The 18,876-nt window shown below is 43.1% G+C and overlaps 1 protein-coding gene across 4 annotated transcripts in view; it reads right to left on the reverse strand.

Moving 5' to 3' along the window:
• The window catches only part of FAM171A1 (family with sequence similarity 171 member A1), a 159,156-nt gene that overhangs the window by 139,268 nt on the left and 1,012 nt on the right, over positions 1–18,876 (reverse strand).

Below are 18,876 nucleotides of genomic sequence, written 5' to 3' on the forward strand. Positions count from 1 at the left end.
TGCTCACTTCATTGTGAGTATGTAAACTATGCTTTGTGAGCCCAGGAACTGGGTGGCCCCGGATTGAAGAGTCCCTGCGCAGGAATCATGACTGAACCCGAGTGTGGGTGCGTAAGCCCCCGAGAGAGATGAGCTGAGAGGAGAGAGGAAGAGGTCGTGTGTGGGATGAACACCTCCACGGTGCACCAGCCAAATGACTTTGAGCACCTTTTCTTGGTCTAAAAAAGGAATCATATTTCTCCTGAATACCTCTCAGGATGATGAGGAGCAAAATAGAGAATGGATCTGAAAGCACTTGAAAATCTATAAACGACCATGCAAATCTATAATAATGCCAGCATTTTGGTGGTGAAAGGTAAGGAAAGTAGGGAAGATGGATGGATGGATGGATGGATGGACGGATAGATGGATGCATGGATGGATGCCTGGATGGATGGACGGATGGATGCACGCACGGATGCATGGATGCATGGATGGATGGATGGATGGATGAGTGGATGGATGGATGGATGGAGAGTGGCTCATCAGCCACAAAACAGCTATGTTCCCACAAAAACTAAAAATAAATTTAAGGCCAGGTGTGGTGGCTGATGCTTGTAATCTCAACACTTTGAGGGCCAAGGCAGGTGGATCCCTTGAGCCTGGGAGTTCAAGACCAGCCTGAACAACATGGCAAAACTTCGTCTCTACAAAAAATACAAAAATTGGGCAGGTGCAGTGGCTCACGCCTGTAATCCCAGCACTTTGGGAGGCCAAGGTGGGTGGATCACCTGAGCCTAGGAGTTCAAGACCATACCGGGCAACATGGTGAAACCCTGTCTCTATTAAAAATACAAAAAAAAAAAAAAATTAGCTGGGTATGGTGGTGCACACCTGTAGTTCCATCTACTTGGGAGGCTCAGGCAGGAGAATTGTTTGAACCTGGGAGGTGGAGGCTGCAACGAGCCGAAATCACGCCACTGCACTCCAGCCTGGGCAACAGAACAGGACCCTGACTCAAAATAAATAAACTAATTAAATTAAAATAAAAATTAAAAAACAGAAAGAAAGGGTTGACAAGTATCTAATTTCAAGTATTGTTAGTCCATTCTCTCATGGACTCTAAGAAGTCCAAGTTCAGAAATAAGAATGTGAAACAGGAATGGGCCTCACCCAATTAATAAAACGTTGTCTAATGAGTGCACAGAAATAATACCCAGGGTCCAAAAGCTAGTAGCTCCTCCCTCATGTTTAGTTGGCATTTATGAAGCACTTTAACATGTATTGATTTAGAATGCCTAAGTTTAATATTTAATGTGGCATCTAACAGATTTCCATCAAGACACAGAAAGAAACATTCTAACAGTACAGGCAGTGATTTTAAGTTTTAAATAAAGGGAAATGAGGTTCAAGTAGGTGAAGAAAATTGTTTCAAAAAGTTGTGGGGAAAGTACACAATGAAAGTCTTTTGTCTATTTCAAATCCAACTAAAAACGCAAGTGTACAGCACAAGAATCAATTCTAAAGAGAATACAATGTGTGTGTTAAAAGCCACTTGAATGGTTCGCTCTGCCAAGAGGTGAATGGGCTAAAAGGCTCACTCTCAGAGTTTAATTCCACCATGTAATCTTTAGGTTTAGAGTAAAGGGAAGCAAATGTATCCATAAAACTATGCACCGAGCATATGCGCTGTGTGCAAATGAAGTCACTGAGGGAGAAGACACTTAATTTTGCTACCAGCAACATTTGGACAATCGGTCGATGCAGGGCCTGGATAGCAAAGCCACATTTTAAAAGGGCGCTCTGTGCTCCGGCAGATGGGCTACAAACTTGACCAGACTGCAGCCACTGTGTCTTCCACTTACACCAGTTGCATGCATTAACTTTTCTATTCCTTAACCATATGCCTTATCGCACATTCAAAAACATGTCCAGCAGATGGTAGGTAACAAAGAGAAGAGGGTGAGAAGTGAAAAACCCTGTTCTAAAGGAGGCATCTAAAAACCAATCACCTCCAACCTCTGATGAGAAGGGAATATTGTGAATCATCAAATGCCATTAAACACCAATAGTTTGACACTGCCCTTTGGAAGCAGATATTGACTTTTTGTATCACAATACTTGGAATAACACGCATACATTTTTCTAATACTGTTGTGTTTTCCTAACTCAGAATAATCACAGATTTTCATAATACCATAAATATTGACATAATGATAGATTGGCAATTCCCAGAATATGACTTCCTGTCACATGAAACCCTAAATAGACGTATGGCTCTACACTGAGGAATCAGACCAAATGAACATTATCTCATGAGCACTGAAGCAAGAAAACGTCCTAAGTTCGGAAAACATCGTCTCTTTTTATAAAATCTCTATCTGAAGATAAACAACAGAAGGGCTATTTACACCACTAATTCTGTCTCCATACAGAGTCCAAAGAAGCTGGACAAAGGGCATGGGAAAATATCTCCAGGAAAAAGGCAGCAGTGTAGACAGCAGGGGAAGAGTACCAGGTGCCACTGTTCTCTGCATGGTACAGCTCCTACAACGCAGGCGGCTCAGAAATACACTAAAAGTCAGGAAAGGCCACAGGAGAGAAAAAACAGGAAGGAAGAAAGGGAAGAACCTGAAGTAAAGGGAGGGACCTGACTCCAACACTCCGTTCTGCCCTAATCCCAAACATGGACCCTGAAAACAGCTCAGCTCCACTGAATCAGCCCATGGGCATACATGCTCACCTGAAATGCCAAATGCAAAGTAAGCTTTAACACGATCACACGGCAACTCAGAATGAATGTCATCAACACCAGGCATTGTCCTTCTAAAGTCCCTTCTGGGACATGGACAGCCCAGGTGTATGCCTGCTGAGCCAGTGATTAGAGTGCAACCAAGTCACATCTAGTGGCCCAAAACTCTCACCATGCTTGCACTCCAGGTCCCTCCCCACCTCTGAAGTGGCTCCTGGAGCTCTGGGCAGGCCGGGCACGGTGGCTCACACCTGTAATCCCAGCACTTAGGGAGGCTGAGGTGGGCGGATCACCTGAGGTCGGGAGTTTGAGACCAGCCTGGCCAACATGGTGAAACCCCGCCTCCACTAAAAATATAAAAATTAGCCAAGCGTGGTGGCACGTGCCTGTAGTCTCAGCTACTCAGGAGGCTGAGCCAGGAGAATTGCCTGAACCCGGGAAGCAGAGGTTGCAGTGCACTGAGATCACGCCACGTCACTCCAGTCTGGGTGACAGAACGAGACCCTGTCTCAAAAAAAAGTGCTGGACAGTGGAGCTTTCAAGGCAATGAACTTGGCAATGTCTCCCTTCAAGTCTCAGGAAGAGGCCCAGGGAGCCAGGCCCCGGGAAGCACTGAGTCTGATCTGTAAGTCCTTTCTCCAACAGCACTTCACGTAAAGAGAAGAAACAGGCTGGGCTGCAGCTCCCGCTGACCCAGCACTGTGGGCCTCAGAATTGCTTTGACATCATGAACTTTCATTCTACAACAGGTACTGCTCCTGGAATACAGACAATAGGTGAATGGTACAAGCAGAGGAAAAAAGGAAATAATCCTATCCTGTCTAACTTTATAAATGAGAGACCTGTAGGAGCAACTTGTTCAATCTGGAGGCATTTCAGTTTTTCCAGTAGACCATCTCCTGATATGCTCAATGCTGATTCAAATTTTCTGACTTCTGGAATAGATATGCTTAGAACTTAACCTTTAAAAGTTATGAGAATACTTTGAAGAAATGAGTCAATACATTAATGACTCAAAAGAGTTAATGAAGTGTCTCAAATAACATCTAGAAGCTGCTTAGGGATTAAGATATGCTAGTTTTGTTTGTTTGTTTGCAGCAGGGTCTTGCTCTGACACCCAGGCTGGAATGCAGTGGCAGAATCATAGCTCACTGCAGCCTAGACCTTCCAGGCTCAAGCAATTCTCCTGCCTCAGCATCCTGAGTACAGGTGTGTCCCACCACGCCCAGCTAATTTTTGTATTTTTTGTAGAGACGGGGTCTCACTATGTTGCCCAGGCTGGTCTCGAACTCCTGGGCTCAAGTGATTCACCCACTTCAGCCTCCCAAGGTGATGGGACTACAGGCATCAGCCACCAAGGCCAGCGCCGGCTCTTGTTTGTATATAAACAGTTGCACCTTCCAAACGGCAAATGTACTTGGGTTTCCTTCCAGGCGTGGTGGTTCACACCTCTAATCCCAGCACTTTGGGAGGCTGAGGCAGGTGGATCAACCGAGGTTAGGAGTTTGAAACCAGCCTAGCCAACTTGGTGAAACCCTCTCTCTACTAAAAATACAAAAATTAGCCGGGCGTGGTGGTGCGCACCTGTAGTCCCAGCTACTTGAGAGACTGAGGCTAGAGAATCCCTTGAATTTAGGAGGTGGAGGTTGCAGTGAGCTAAGATCATACCACTGCACTTCAGCCTGGGCGACAGAGCGAGACTCCATCTCAAAAAATAAATAAATAAATAAATAAATAAATAGGGAACAGGCATCAAAACAGTCCCATATCACCTCCAGCTCTATACCTGTGGCATGCAAATATTAAACTCCAGAAGCGTTTTTACTTCCTCTCTCTCCCATTCCTTCTTTACCTAGACACACACACACACCCACCCACACACACATATACACATGCATCCATATATAAATACACATGCACACAAACCTACCCACACCATAGCTTATCTGGTAGGTTTGTGATAAAGTGGTTCTACATAATCAGATAGGATATTCATTGAGATAATTTGATCATTTGATGGGCTAATAGAATAAAGAAAAACACAAGTTTGGATTAACACATTATTGAAAATAAACATAAACATCATAGTGAAACCTCACCTTTGGTTTCTAACAATGCTTCCACATTAAAAAACTCAAGCCATTCGTGAACCCGGGAGGGCGGAGCTTGCAGTGAGCTGAGATCCCACCACTGCACTCCAGCCTGGGAGACAGCGAGACTTCGTCTCAAAACAAAACAAGACAAAAACAAAACTCAAGCCATTTATAGCTGGAAAGTAAAATGAATGTGCTATATTTTAAAAATCAATTCATATATATAAATACATACATATATATATGTATATATATCTGCCCTCAGAATGGCTAAAATTTAAAGGACTAACAATACCTTATGTTTATGAGAAAGAGAAGCAAGAGAAAATTTCTCATATATTTTCAAAGGGAGTATAGAAAGATACAACCAATTTGGGAAAAAGTCTAGCAGTTTCTTATGAAAGGAAACACTCACCTACCCTATGATCTAGCAAGGGCACTCCTAGGTATGTTCTGGAGAGAAATGAAAAATATGTCCATGGAAGAACTGTCGAAACTGTTTATAGCAACTACAGATAGAACAGCCAAACACTAGAAATAACTTGAGTGCTCAGCAATGGAAGAAAGGGTAAACTGTGGAATATTAATACAGAAGAATGTTATTCAGCAATAAAAAGAAACAAACTACTACTGATACAGTAGTATCAGTACTGAATGATATGGGATAAATGGATGAATCTGGGCCTGGTGTGGTGGCTCACATATGTAATCCCAGCACTCTGGGGGGCCAAGGCGGGTGGATCCCCTGAGGTCAGGAGCTCGAGACCAGCCTGGCAAACATGGTGAAACCCTGTCTCTACTGAAAATACAAAAATTGGCCAGGTGTGGTGGTGGGTACCCGCAATCCAAACTACTCGGGAGGCTGAGGCAGGAGAATCGCTTGAACCTGGGAGGCAGAGGTTGCAGTGAGCAGAGATCACGCCACTGCCCTCCAACCTGGGCAACAGAGTGAGGCTGTCTCAAAAAACAAAAACAAACAAACAAAAAAAGGCTGGGCATGGTGGCTCATGCCTGTAATCCCAGCACTTTGGGAAGCTGAGGCGGGTGGATCACCTGAGGTCAGGAGTTCGAGACCAGCCTGACCAGCGTGGGGAAACCCTGTCTCTACTAAAAAATACAAAACATATTAGCCCGGCATGGTGGCAGGCGCCTGTAATCCCAGCTACTCGGGAGGCTGAGGCAGGAGAATGGCGTGAACCCGGGAGGTGGAGCTTGCAGTGGGCCGAGATCACACCATCGCACTCCAGCCTGGGTGACAGAGCGAGACTCCGTCTCAAAATAAATAAATAAATTAATAAACAAACAAACCAAAAACAAATGGATGGATCTCAAAAAATCCATGGTGAATAAAATAAACCAGAGTACCAGAGTACATACTGTCAATTTATATGAAGTTCTAAAAAAGACAGAAAACTAATCTATAGTAGAAAATAATCAGAACAGTGGTTGCCCTGAAGAGTAGAGGCAGGAATTTACTAGGAAGGGAATGAGGGACCTTTCTGGAATGATGGAAATATTCGGCACCTTGATAGGGTTTTGAGCTGCACATATGTGTGCCTAGGTTAGCACTTAATATTTGTGAATTTCCTGGTATGTAAATTTCCCTAAGAGGAAAAATAAGCATTAAGTAAATATGGAACACTAATTAATGAGATACATGCTGAAGTATTTATTTAGGGGAAAGGGCACTGATGCCTGAGACATACTTTAAAATGCACAGAATATGATTAATGGATGGATAGAAGGATGAATAAATGAGTAGGTAATAAGGCAAGTATAATAAAATGTTAATTATAGAGCCTAAGTGATGTGTATGGGTATTCACTGCAAAATTTTTTCCATTTCTTTGTATGACTGACATTTTCATGAGATAAACTGGAAAAATAAAAACCTATTACAGTCCTATAATACTATCTATCAGTTTAAAATTAGTTTTCTGAGTCTTTGTATAAGCAAAGAGGAAGTAGAAAGCTTTTTATTTTTTGAGACAAGGTCTTGCTCTGTCACCCAGGCTGGAGTACACTGACATGATCATGGCTCACTGCAGTCTCCAACGCCTGGGCTTGAGTGGTATTGTCACCTCAGCCTCCCAAGAAGCTGGGACCACAGGTGCCTGCCACCATGCCCAGCTAATTTTTAAATTTTGTGTGAGACGAGGTCTCCCTATGTTTTCCAGGCTGGTCTTGAACTCCTGGGCTCAAGCAATCCTCCTGCCTTGGCCTCTCAAAGTGTTGGGATTACAGCCGTGAGCCACTGTGCCTGTCTAGAAGCTTTTTTTAAAACAAAGAAAAATATTAAACTTTTACAAGTTCAAATACCAAATAAATACTGATATTTCACACTTATTTCAGAGCAAAGAAAGCCCTCACTCTATGCCAAAAGGAGAAAAAAGGCATCTCATTATGCTTTAGGAATCCAATCATACCTGAATGTTTTACACGTAACCTCATCCTTCCCTTCCCCAACTCACCAATCGCTGGGTTCAAACATGTTTCTCTTTTTATATAAACAGTTTGCCAAATATTAATGGGCTCTGAACACACAAGCCAGAAGATTCCCCCAATCTCAGCTGGGTGTAAACCCAAATCCCACTCTGTTCTATTGGACCTCCCTAAGAGCTCATGAGAGTTATTTGTGGGAGCTTTTTATCTCTTCCACACATCTGGATATCAAGTACCAAGCTTCCCTCATAAAAGATGCTCAAGGTTGCTTTTCATGGTTCAAGGGCAAACAGGAACCACACATGGGGTGTTTTTGTCTTTGTTCATGAAAATTACCAGGCCCATGAAAAGCCCCTTATTTACATTGGTAAAATGCTATGAGGATCAACATTGTGTGAAATTATAATGTAATCCTCTAAGTCATAAAGCAGCACAGTTGGGGGGTGAAGTCCAGGCTGTCTCCTACATAACAGTAGACTCTTCCAATTAATGTGCAACTTTGGGAAAGTCGTTTAACTTCTTTGCACCTCACAGTCCTCTTCTATAAAGGGAGAATGATACTTACGCTGCATGCGATTGATGTGAAGATTAAATAAGATGATCTGTCAAGCTCCTTTGCATACTGTCTGGCATGTAAGAAGCACCGAGCACATGTTTGCTAATCATCATTGTTAGTTTTACATGTCCAGGTGAATGAAGCTGAGAGTGCCTATCTCTATTGTATCAATTTAACATTAAGTAGAGCAGACAAATCAATATTGACAATTCCAAGAATTTAATAAATTACAGTTATCTAAACAAACTTCACTCCCAGGGTCTTAAAGTCAACATACAAAAACAGCACCACTTTAAATACAACTTTCAGGATTGCAGAAGCTGCCTGTTTTCCTTGCAATGTGTGTCCATGGTGGGTTCTAAAGTCTCAGGGAGGGAAGGGACAGGGAAGTCACTTGTCCAGAACCTGAGAGGACACCCTCAGCAGTCTTTTTCCTCCTTCTCAACATCCTCAAGGGCAGAGAAATGGGCCTCCCAGTACCCTCTGGCCGTTGGACAGGTTCCTCATCCCTGGAACCTATCAATACGTTGTGTTAAAAAGGGACTGCAGGTCATTAGGGCTATGGATTTCAAGATAAAGAGATTATCCTGAATGAGCCCCTAAAAGCAGGGAACTTTCTCCAGCTGTAGCCACAGAGACATGGCAGAAGGGTAAGTCAGAGCAACTGGACATGCAGGAGGCCTGGATGCACTCTTGCTGGGTTGGCAATGTAAGGGGCAAGGTGACAAGGAATGCAGGTGGCCTCATGGAGGTCAGAAAGGCTTCTGGCCAAGACAACAAAGCAACAGGGACTCGGTCCTGAATTGGCAAGGAACTGAATTCTAACAACAACTTCGTTGAGTTTGGTAATGAATTCTTCTCCAGAGCCTCCAAAAAGGAACATGGCCCAGCTGATTGTTTGTTTGTTTGTTTGTTTTGAGACAGGGTCTTGTTCTGTCGCTCAGGTTGGAGTGCAGTTATGTGATCATGGCTCACTGCAGCTTCAACCTCCCAGTCTCAAGCGATCCTCCCACCTCAGCCTCTTGAGTAGCTGGGACCACAGTGTACCACCATGCCTGGCTAATTTTTTTTATTATTTATAGAGATGAAGTCCTGCTATGTTGCACAGGGTAGTCTTAAATGCCTGGGCTCAAGCAATCTCCCCAACTTGGCTTCCCAAAGTTTTGAGATTGCAGGTGTGAGCCACCACACCTGACCCCGATGCTTTGCTTTTGACCTTGTGAGACCCCAACCAGAGACTTGGCTGAACCATGCTGTCTATACCCAAGCTTCTGACCCATGTAAATGGTGAGACAATAATGGGTGGCTAAATTGCTCCATTTGTGGCAGTTTGTTAAGGTAGCAATGGAAAACTAATGCAATGAAAATATCAGAAGTTCCCTAACATGTTTCCCTTTTTTCCCTCTAGATCAAATACTCTCTGGAATTGAACCATCTTTCACAAACAAGACTTTGAGGCTACCCCTTTAGGATTTCCTCCTTCTGATTAGCTCAGTTTAGCTATTCTAGGGCTGAGCTTGTCATGACCAGGGACAATGTGGTTTCTGTCACAGGGATGGGTGGGTACAGAGGAGTGCCAGTCTAGCCCAACACCAGCAAACATCATGAATGGGTAACAGTTATCACATGGATAAGCAGAGCATACAATGCCAGGAGACGTGATTTCAAGCTCTCCTTTGAATGTGTCTGGCATCTAGGGTCAACCACAATCATCTGAGTATGGTCAGATCAGCTCATGATACAGTAAGATTATGCCCCAATCTGCTTTCTAGAAACCACACCTTCATCAAGGCAGCCCAACATCACCCTGGTGGTTCTGGTAGCCAAGCCACACTTTCGAATTTTTACTTGATTAATGTTACAGTCACCTAAAAGATCTAAGTCTTTTTCCCATGGATTAAAATAAAATTAACCTATTCTATGCTTCAACTTTGTTACTGCCATAGTTACTGCCTACAGAGGGTTATTATTTTTTAGATCTAAATTTGGATCTAACTTTTGCAAGCCCTCGTCTTACCTTTATAAGAAATTATAATCAATGTCCTCACCTAATCATTAATAAAATATGATTAATTATAAAGGATAAATTATTAATAATTAAACAACTAAGATAATAGCAAATGTTACTTATAATAAAATGTTAAGATACAAAGTACACGTGCTTTCTCTCTGTTAATATACATTTCCCTTAGAATACACTTCTTATTGACTCCTCTGTGAGGGAAGAGACTTAAGCCATAATTGTGGTGCAAGGAAACCACACCAAAATCACACTCAAATAATGTAAGAATAAAGAGGAAGAGAGTGAACGTCATTCATTGAGACTGGGGTACTAATGGCTGTTCTTGAAATCAGAAGTCTTGCCAAGCGTAGCAACACATGCCTGTAATCCCAGCACTTTGGGAGGCCGAGGCGGGTGGATCACCTGAGGTCAGAAGTTCGAGACCAGCCTGGCCAACATGGTAAAACCCTGTCTCTACAAAAAATACAAAAACTAGCCAGGTGAGGTGGTGTGCACCTGTAGTCCCAGCTACTCGGGAGGGTGAGGCAAGAGAATCGCTTGAACTCAGGAGGCAGAGGTTGCAGTGAGCCGAGATCATGCCACTGCACTCCAGCCTGGGTGACAGAGCAAGACTCTGTCTCAAAAAAAAAAAAATCATAAATCTTACTGATAGGACTCACTTTATGGATTGGGGACAACTTTAATAAAAGTGTTCAGTGCTCTTCATTCAGCTCTGCCAAAATGACATTAAAACTCTTTCCCCCAATACAAATTCAATCATTTTCCTATTCAAATTCTGAGTTCAAGATAGTACATCTAAGAAAATAAAAACGTTCATCTAACTTGGAACTATCTGGGCCTTATCTCATTAAATGTATGCCTCTCTATCCTTGTGGGAGTACAGATTAAAACAAGACAAACAAAATGATAAAACAATCTCTCGTAAACTCAATTCTCACTTCCAAGGTATCTTTTCCTAAGCGAATTGCTACTTCCCAAAATTCCAAAAGATCTTGCTGGTTCTCACATTTGAGTGTCCTTATGTATTTCATATAAAAGTAAGAGTTCAAAATATGGATGAACAGATGAAATCCACATTTGATCATATTATCTTCCCGTCCAGTTTAAGGAATATAAGACAGCTTGACCTAATTCTTCCATCGTTATTATTCAGAGATTCCCAGTGACGATGAAAATCACTAAAGCACCAGTATTATCCAGTCTGTGCTGTAGCTACTTTAAATATTTGATCAACTAGGGCCTCTTCTACTTAATTTGCAACTTTTAGGAACCCTGAGTGATGGAATGCACACTTACGCTCCTTGAAATAAGACTTCTGTGTCCCACTGTGCGTAACTCCTTGAAATATCTGGAAATCAATATTACTGGCTGCCATGGTGGCTCACACCTATAATCCCAGCACTTTGGGAGGCTGAGGTGGGTGGGTCACCTGAGGTCAGGAGTTTGAGACCAGGCTGGCCCACCTCTACTAAATCCGAGATGGGATGAAACCCCGTCTCTACTAAAAATACAAAAATTAGCCAGGCATGGTCACATGTGCCTATAATCCCAGCTACTAGGGAGGCTGAGGCAGAAGAATCTCTTGAACCCAGGAGGCAGAGGTTGCAGTGAGCTGAGAGGGTGCCACTGCACTCCAGCCTGGGCGACAGAGCGAGACTCTGTCTCAAAAACAAAAACATTACCAACAACCAGCAGCTGAACTTGTTTTTAGTCGTACAACAGTTAGTGGGTTTCATCTGAATCAAGAGACTCATGCCTAATTACATAAAAACTACCATCTAGATGTCCTTCTCACTTTTGGCATTTATTTTTCCACCTATTTTCCAATAGGATTGTAAACTTTCCGAGGTGAGAACTGCAAAATAATCAAGCTTATGCAAAAAATATAATGCCCCCTCCCTGACAGACCACCTCTTTTTGTCCAATAAGTATTTAGCACACTGTCTTCATACAGCAGATGCTAAGATTTAGGAACTTGATTTCAAGAGCAGAAAAGAGGTCAGCTACAGATGAAGGAAGTGAGGGTGTAGAGCAACCATGGAAAGGAGGATAAAGGAAATGTTCTAGAGGAGACGAGTTGAACTGGGAAGAGCAGGAGACAGTGGGAAAGGCATTCAAAGACGGGCATGGAGGTCGTAAAGGCCGGGCTTAGTCATCCAGGCTTCACACTTAAGGGATATACTTCGCATTATTCTGCAGGACGGGAATGTGAATTAAATGGTGCTTGAAGACAGACAACATGGAAGAGAGTTTTGAGTTGAAAGGACAAATTAAAACTGAGATGAAGACAATGCTGTCTTTAGCAAGGACCCAAAAGCGCTAAGGTAGACATGGAGTGGAAATCAGGAGAAACGAATGAATACTATGTCTACGCTATGAGAGAGAGACAAGGATGCTACCTTAACCTGTGGCAAGGTCATCGGCCTTAAAATAACTGAGTGATTCACTCCCTTCCTCCATTATTTATCTACCTTTTGGCCAAAGCCCAGAAATCGAGAAGGTTCAAGCTTCTCTGCAGCTTTAAGTTCAGTTCCTTGGCAGGAGACTGATGGCAGGACACTTCATCACCCTTCTCCTTCCCCTAGACATGAGGTTGGATGGAGTCCCATATGACTCCACCAAGCCATCAGTGACCCCTTCAGCTTCTGTTCGAGACTCTGCCCAAATGTCACCTGTCTCCCCTCTCTGGGGCCCACTGAACTGGATTCTTTTGCTCCCAAATGAGATGGAAGTTACAGGAGAGCAAGCAACTTCTCCCTTCCTCTATTCCCCAACAGATGCAGTGGCAAGGCTTGTCGAGGTGTTTCCACAGTGCTCCTCCCTCATCAGCATGGGGGCTTCTTGGATTGTTCAAATGGCCCTGGGCCCTGGAGCTGGTGGGGCGCATTTGCCTGAGAGAGGCGGAGAAATCTCAGAGGGGCCAGGCTGAGCCTTGGGGAGGACAACTGGGAGGCCATTCAAGTCGGGTGGGCAGAGGGTGGGGGGCGGTCCCTAACATTTCATTACAGAAAGGCAGAAGGGACTATGGCGACATCCCATCCCAGCTTCCTTTTACTTCATTTGGTTACTAATAGACATGTTTCAACAAAAATTAGAGCACAGCCAAAAAGCCAGCAAGACTTCTGAAAGTGGCTTTTGGCAGGGGTTTCAGAGGCTACATGTTCTCCCAGCAGGTGTGAATCCCAGCTCTGGAAGGAACACAGCACACTCAATGGACCCGAACATAAGAAAAGCCACAGCCTACTTTTCCTTCCTCATCTGGAGGGAAAACAGTTATTCTGGTGATGGTGGGTGTCCTTGAGGTGGTCCCCAAGGATCCTTGTCATGGCTCCAGTTTGGTGGAATTTTGGTAAACCAATGCAAGAACTCCATGCGTTTTTCCAAATGTAACTTCAGTAGCTCAGTTCCAAAAAGCAGTCCATGCTGCACCACCATCCTGTGTGGGCGAATCTCTATTCACAGTTCTTAGGGGTTAGGGTCTGTGTTAGTTTCCTATTGCTGCCATAACAAATTATCAAACAACTCAGTGGTTGGAAAAAACACACACTTATAATCTTACAGTTCTGGAGGTCGGAAGTCCAAAATCAGTTTCACTGGGCTAAAGCCAAGATGTCAGCAAGCCTGCATTCCTTCTGGAGGCTCGAGGGTAAAATTGGTTTCCTTGCCTTTTCTGGCTTCTAGAAGCCACCTGCATTTCTTGGCTCCTGGCCCCTTTCTCTATCTGCAAAGCTGTCTGTGTAGCGTCTTCAGTCTCTCCCTGACTTGGACCCCTTGCTTCTATTAGCACATCTCCTCTGACTTTGACCTTCCTGCTTCCCTCTTGTGATTGATTACAATGGGCCCAGCTGGATGATAATTCAGACTAATCTTCCCATCTCAAGATCCTTAACAGAATCACTTGGCCACAGTCTTCAGCCACGTAAAGTCACATACAGGTTCCAGGGATCAGAATATGGACATTCTGGGGGCCATTACTCTACTACCACGACATCTGCATGGCCAGAGAGCACAATTACCTTAGGTCACCTGGCCTGGGTTTCCTCATCTCCAGAACAAGGAAGATCAACTTCATCCCCAAGACCCTTCCGGCACTAACATTTGCTATGTAAGTTTATCTATGAGATTCCTACTGCATGGATTTTAAGGGAGGGAAGGGACGTGAGCAGACACTTAGATTTCGAGTCTGGTTAACAGAGAAGAAGGAATGCTGGGCTGCAGAAGGAAGGACAAAGAGTTTGAGGTAAACCTGGAGTGCTGAAGTGGAGGTGTCTACCAGTTTGCTAGACATAAAGAGATGGAGCTATGACATCAACTAAAGATGTGAAAGCCTGAGTCATCCACCCAGAGGGGCTTAATTCCCAGAATTTGCAAAGATTAATAAGTTCTGAAAAGGGTAAATGAAAGAAAGAAAAGGACTGGGCATGGTGGCTCCCACCTGTAATCCCAGTACTTTGGGAGGCCTAGGTGGGCGGACTGTCTGAGGTCAGGAGTTCAGGAGTTCAAGACCAGCCTGGCCAACATGGTGAAACCCCATCTCTACTAAAATACAAAAATTAGCCACGTGTGGTAGCATGCACCTGTAATCCCAGCTACTAGGGAGGCTGAGGCAGGAGAATCGTTTCAACCTGGGAGGCAGAGGTTGCAGTGAGCCGAGATTGCACCACTGCACTCCAGCCTGAGGGACACAGTGAGACTCTGTCAAAAAAAAAAAAAAAAAAAAAAAGAGAGAGAGAGAGAAATGCAGACAGACAGAAAGAAAGATGAGCAAATGTTTGCAAACGGACTTGAATCTAAAAGAGGAGCTGGCGAATGAAACAGAGGCTTGATCAGAGAAGGTGGAGTCATCTTACATATGCTGACTCAGCTGTTTAGGTGAACTTATCCTGAAGCCCTTTCTAAAGTGGGGAGTTGCCTCAAATTTTGCCTATTTACAAGTTAGATTTATTTTTTAAATAATGGTTTTCTTAATTCAGGGTATGCTATTGGGTTACACTGTAGAATTTCTTCTTAAAAAACAGTTATTTCATACAATTCATTGGTCAAGCACTGAAATGTAATTTCATTTATTTATTTATTTGAGATGGAGTTTCATTCTGTTGCCCAGGCTGGAGTGCAGTGGTGCGATCTCCGCTCACTACAACCTCTGCCTCCCGAGTTCAAGCAATTGTCCTGCCTCAGCCTCCCAAGTAGCTGGGATTACAGGTGCCCATCACCACGCTTGGCTACGTTTTGTATTTTTAGTAGAGATGAGGTTTCACTATGTTGGCCAGGCTAGTCTTGAACTCCTGACCTCAAGCGATCCAACCACCTCAGCTTCCCAAAGTGCTGGGATTATAGGCATAAGCCACTGTGCCTGGCCTGAAACTTAATTTCTAAAACACATTTAAAATATATTCAGTTCTGTGTTTCCTGGAGTTTAATAATTTAGCTACAACTGTTGTCTTTATGAGTCCTAAAGTCATATTTGGTGATATTAAGTGAAAATGATTTGTGTAAAATCTTCTCTATAACTTGATCAAACTATAACAGCATTACTGATATGTATAATTTCCGCTAAACATGTTTCACAAAAAGTACACAAGGTATTTGTCATCACAGGACAAACTCTTCTCTCTAAATCTCTGAAATATGCTTTATTCAACTTTTTCTTCATGATGCAGCATTATACATACCTGCTGTCTATTCAGCTTATTTCCATATGTTTTCTTGGTAAGTAGTGTTTACTAAAAGTAGGAAATTAATATTTACTAAAAATTCCAAATTAGTATTTGCCAGCAATAATAAACATGCACAGTTAGATTTACTGAGATGTCAGTAATTTGGTTAAAATAAAGAATTGATTAAAACTGAGAAAGTGGCCGGGCGCGGTGGCTCATGCTTGTAATCCCAGCACTCTCGGAGGCTGAGGCGGGCGGATCACAAGGTCAGGAGATCGAGACCATTCTGACTAACACGGTGAAACTAAAAATACAAAAGAAATAGCCGGGCGTGGTGGCAGGCACCTGTAGTCCCAGCTACTCGGGAGGCTGAGGCAGGAGAATGGCATGAATCCAGGAGGCGGAGCTTGCAGTGAGCTGAGATCGCGCCACAGCACTCCAGCCTGAGCGACAGAGCGAGACTCTGTCTCAAAAAAAAAAAAAAAATCAAACAAACAAAAAAACAAAAAAAACTGAGAATATTAATACTTGAAAGCTATTTGTTTAGAAATGCATGCACTATTTTCCTTCTTTTGGTTTGGATGTTAAGGTAACAACCTATAAGTTACAAAGTATTATAGACAAGTACAAATAAGATACAAAAATAATTCATGAAGTCATTTCAAAGACTTTTCCAGAAATTCCCTAGACGTTACTGTTGCTCCCGCATAAAGCCCTCACACCTGGCTTGCAAGGAAGCCCAGCGGCCTCTATGAGTCCAGCTCCTGCAGTTTCCCAGGATGTGAGTCCATGAGTTTTATTTAGAAGTCATGCTCTTAATACAATGTCACCGTAAGTTAGGCTTGTTGGATGATCCTCCTGATACCTCACATGGCTTCGTGGTCTTTCAACAGATCCCAGTGTTCTAATAACTGAAGTTTGAGTTTGGCAAAGAATAGACCTCTTAGAGAAGAGACAGAGCCAATCATTCGCCTCAAATGTTATAACAGATTGCAGCTTTTCGGAGATGAGCAAAAAGCTAGCGCATCATCGCAAAATACCTTGCACTTTCAGCACCGGGTTTGCCTCAAACACCTGCTAGATATCCAGCGACAAAATAAACATCATCCAATAAGATGTCTGAGCATGAAGTTCTTAACCTAGCTCTGACCTTCCTTTTGGCACATAAATAAGAGTGCTGGGCTTCAAAAACACATCCCTAAAGAGTACATCTGCACAGCTTACTGCTCTTCTAGGACAACCCTCTCTATTGAACCCAGCCTCATTACAGTTTTGCAAAAGAGGTGAAGAAATTCAAAATGGGTCAATACTTTTGAACAACAGTGTTTGAAAAATTCCCAGAAAATAGATTTGATACTATAAATGCTCCAGAGCAATGGAGAGGAAACACTTAATAAAAATAGTCATAGTCTAGAGCTAGTTCAAATTCATGATGAACAAAGCCAATCCTCGCTGTGACAACTGACTGTGGCATTGGAAATCACTTTGCCGATTCGAAGCAGCTACGGGAAGATAGTCTGAAGCCAAACCTCCAATTTTATCTTGAATATATAAAAAGCAAAGTAATGCCAAGAAATTTTGCAGATGCTAGTTTCATCAGATGACATAAAGACTCATTTAATTAAAAAGGTGTCATTTAGTTCTAGCAATCTAGTTGGACTACTACAGTATATGATTTCCGTCTGTTTGAGTTCTCTAAGCAGTTTTACCAAAGTAATTCCCAAATCCTGTTGGTGCATAATATGTATGTGCAATGCTTGTTCAAAGAAAGATTCAAACAACAGATTCTACATAAAAGCAAGATTCTTACAAATTAGCTTTTGGGGAAGGTAAACGTTGAACTTTTCTTCTTAAAATGCAAGCCAATGATGATGACTAAAGGTTGCGTTATGGTGTAGGTATCAGCTATGGTTGATGCTTACCTACTCAGCACCATCTAAGCACCAACTGTATGCATAACAACCTACAACCCACTGTGGGAAATGCAAAGTGAAATCAGATGCAGCATTTGTCTTCATCGTGTACATGATCCAGGAGAGCAGAGAACACATGAATTTTAAAACTACGTCATACTATAGCAAGTGAACGTTAAGATGCTTTGAAGAACTCAGTGAGTTGGGACTGACCTTCTAATGTCAAAGGAGAAATTGTCCATTCCCTTAAAAATGCTGCTAGCTCAAAATCCAGATGCCAGGTAGTGAGACCTGATTTCCAAAAGAGCTCCTGGGCTCAAGGCTTTAAAAAGCCATCCTTACAGTAGATAACAACAAAGGAAGTAATACAAGGGGTAAACTATGCCAAGATACTTGATCTCCCACTCCAACCATACCCTAAACTAAGCCACTGCTAGCCATGGCAGAAACCTCTTCTCATGTTGACCATTTCCCTCCCATTTCGCATAATATTCCATTCATGAGAGGCGGATTTTTAGCAGCAAGAGCTGGGTAAAACGTGGTCTTAGACCTAAACCTGTTATATATATATTGAAGACATGCCTTCCTTTCTCTATTTCAGAAGTGCATGAATTTAATACTTCCATATATTGGTATTTCAAGTGCAAAACGAAAAATTCAACTTGCTCTTTAAAATTAACGGCCTTGCTGAAGTGCAAATATCATCCTCTAAAATAGCTGATTCAAAAAAGCAGTAGGGTATTAACAAAAGAAGCTACAATGCAACACTGATGATCTAATGTCCTAAACATTCGTTTCCTACACGAAGAGATATATAGGTCTTTTTGTATTTTCTAGCTGTCCGCTCTTCCATGATAGGCATTACTAAAATTATACACAATTCATAACGGTCATATTCTACCACGGCCATAGAAGAAGCAATGCATTTAAGATATACCAGGAAATGATACTGCAAGTGCCAGAATATGAAAACCTTCAACTCAACATGTAGGCAACAAACTCAACCCAACAGACTGTTGGCAGAGCCTTTCCTCCCCGTAGCAACATCGTGGTGGAAGCCCGGGCGTCTCTGCTCCCAGGCACCCTGAGCGGGTTAGCCGAGGAAAGAGGGTTCCAGCAAGGAGACCCTCGGATGCAGCACTCCTCGTTTCTTTGGCCTGCAGGGCCGACTTTGCAGGACACACACCCTTCTGAGGGGACAGGCCTCGGGCTCGGAATCCCGGGGTTCTTCAGGGCTGCAGGGAGCTCCCTCGCAGAGACCTGAGCTCCCGGCAAGAGTCCAGGCAGCGGTGCCCTGGGTGAATGCAGAGGCTCATCTGCGGGCCTCAGTGGCCTTTTTGAAAACGCCAGCAACAGAGGAGCCCTCGACGCTGTCCCCACAAAAATGTGCCAAGCAAGCTTCAGGGTGGGTGTGGGGGACTCCCCTAAAAAAACGCTGATTTTAAAAACAAAAGACAAGCTC

The sequence above is a fragment of the Pongo abelii genome, chromosome 8 (genome assembly GCF_028885655.2).
Source record: "Pongo abelii isolate AG06213 chromosome 8, NHGRI_mPonAbe1-v2.0_pri, whole genome shotgun sequence".
In the NCBI taxonomy this organism is placed as follows: Eukaryota; Metazoa; Chordata; class Mammalia; order Primates; family Hominidae; genus Pongo; species Pongo abelii.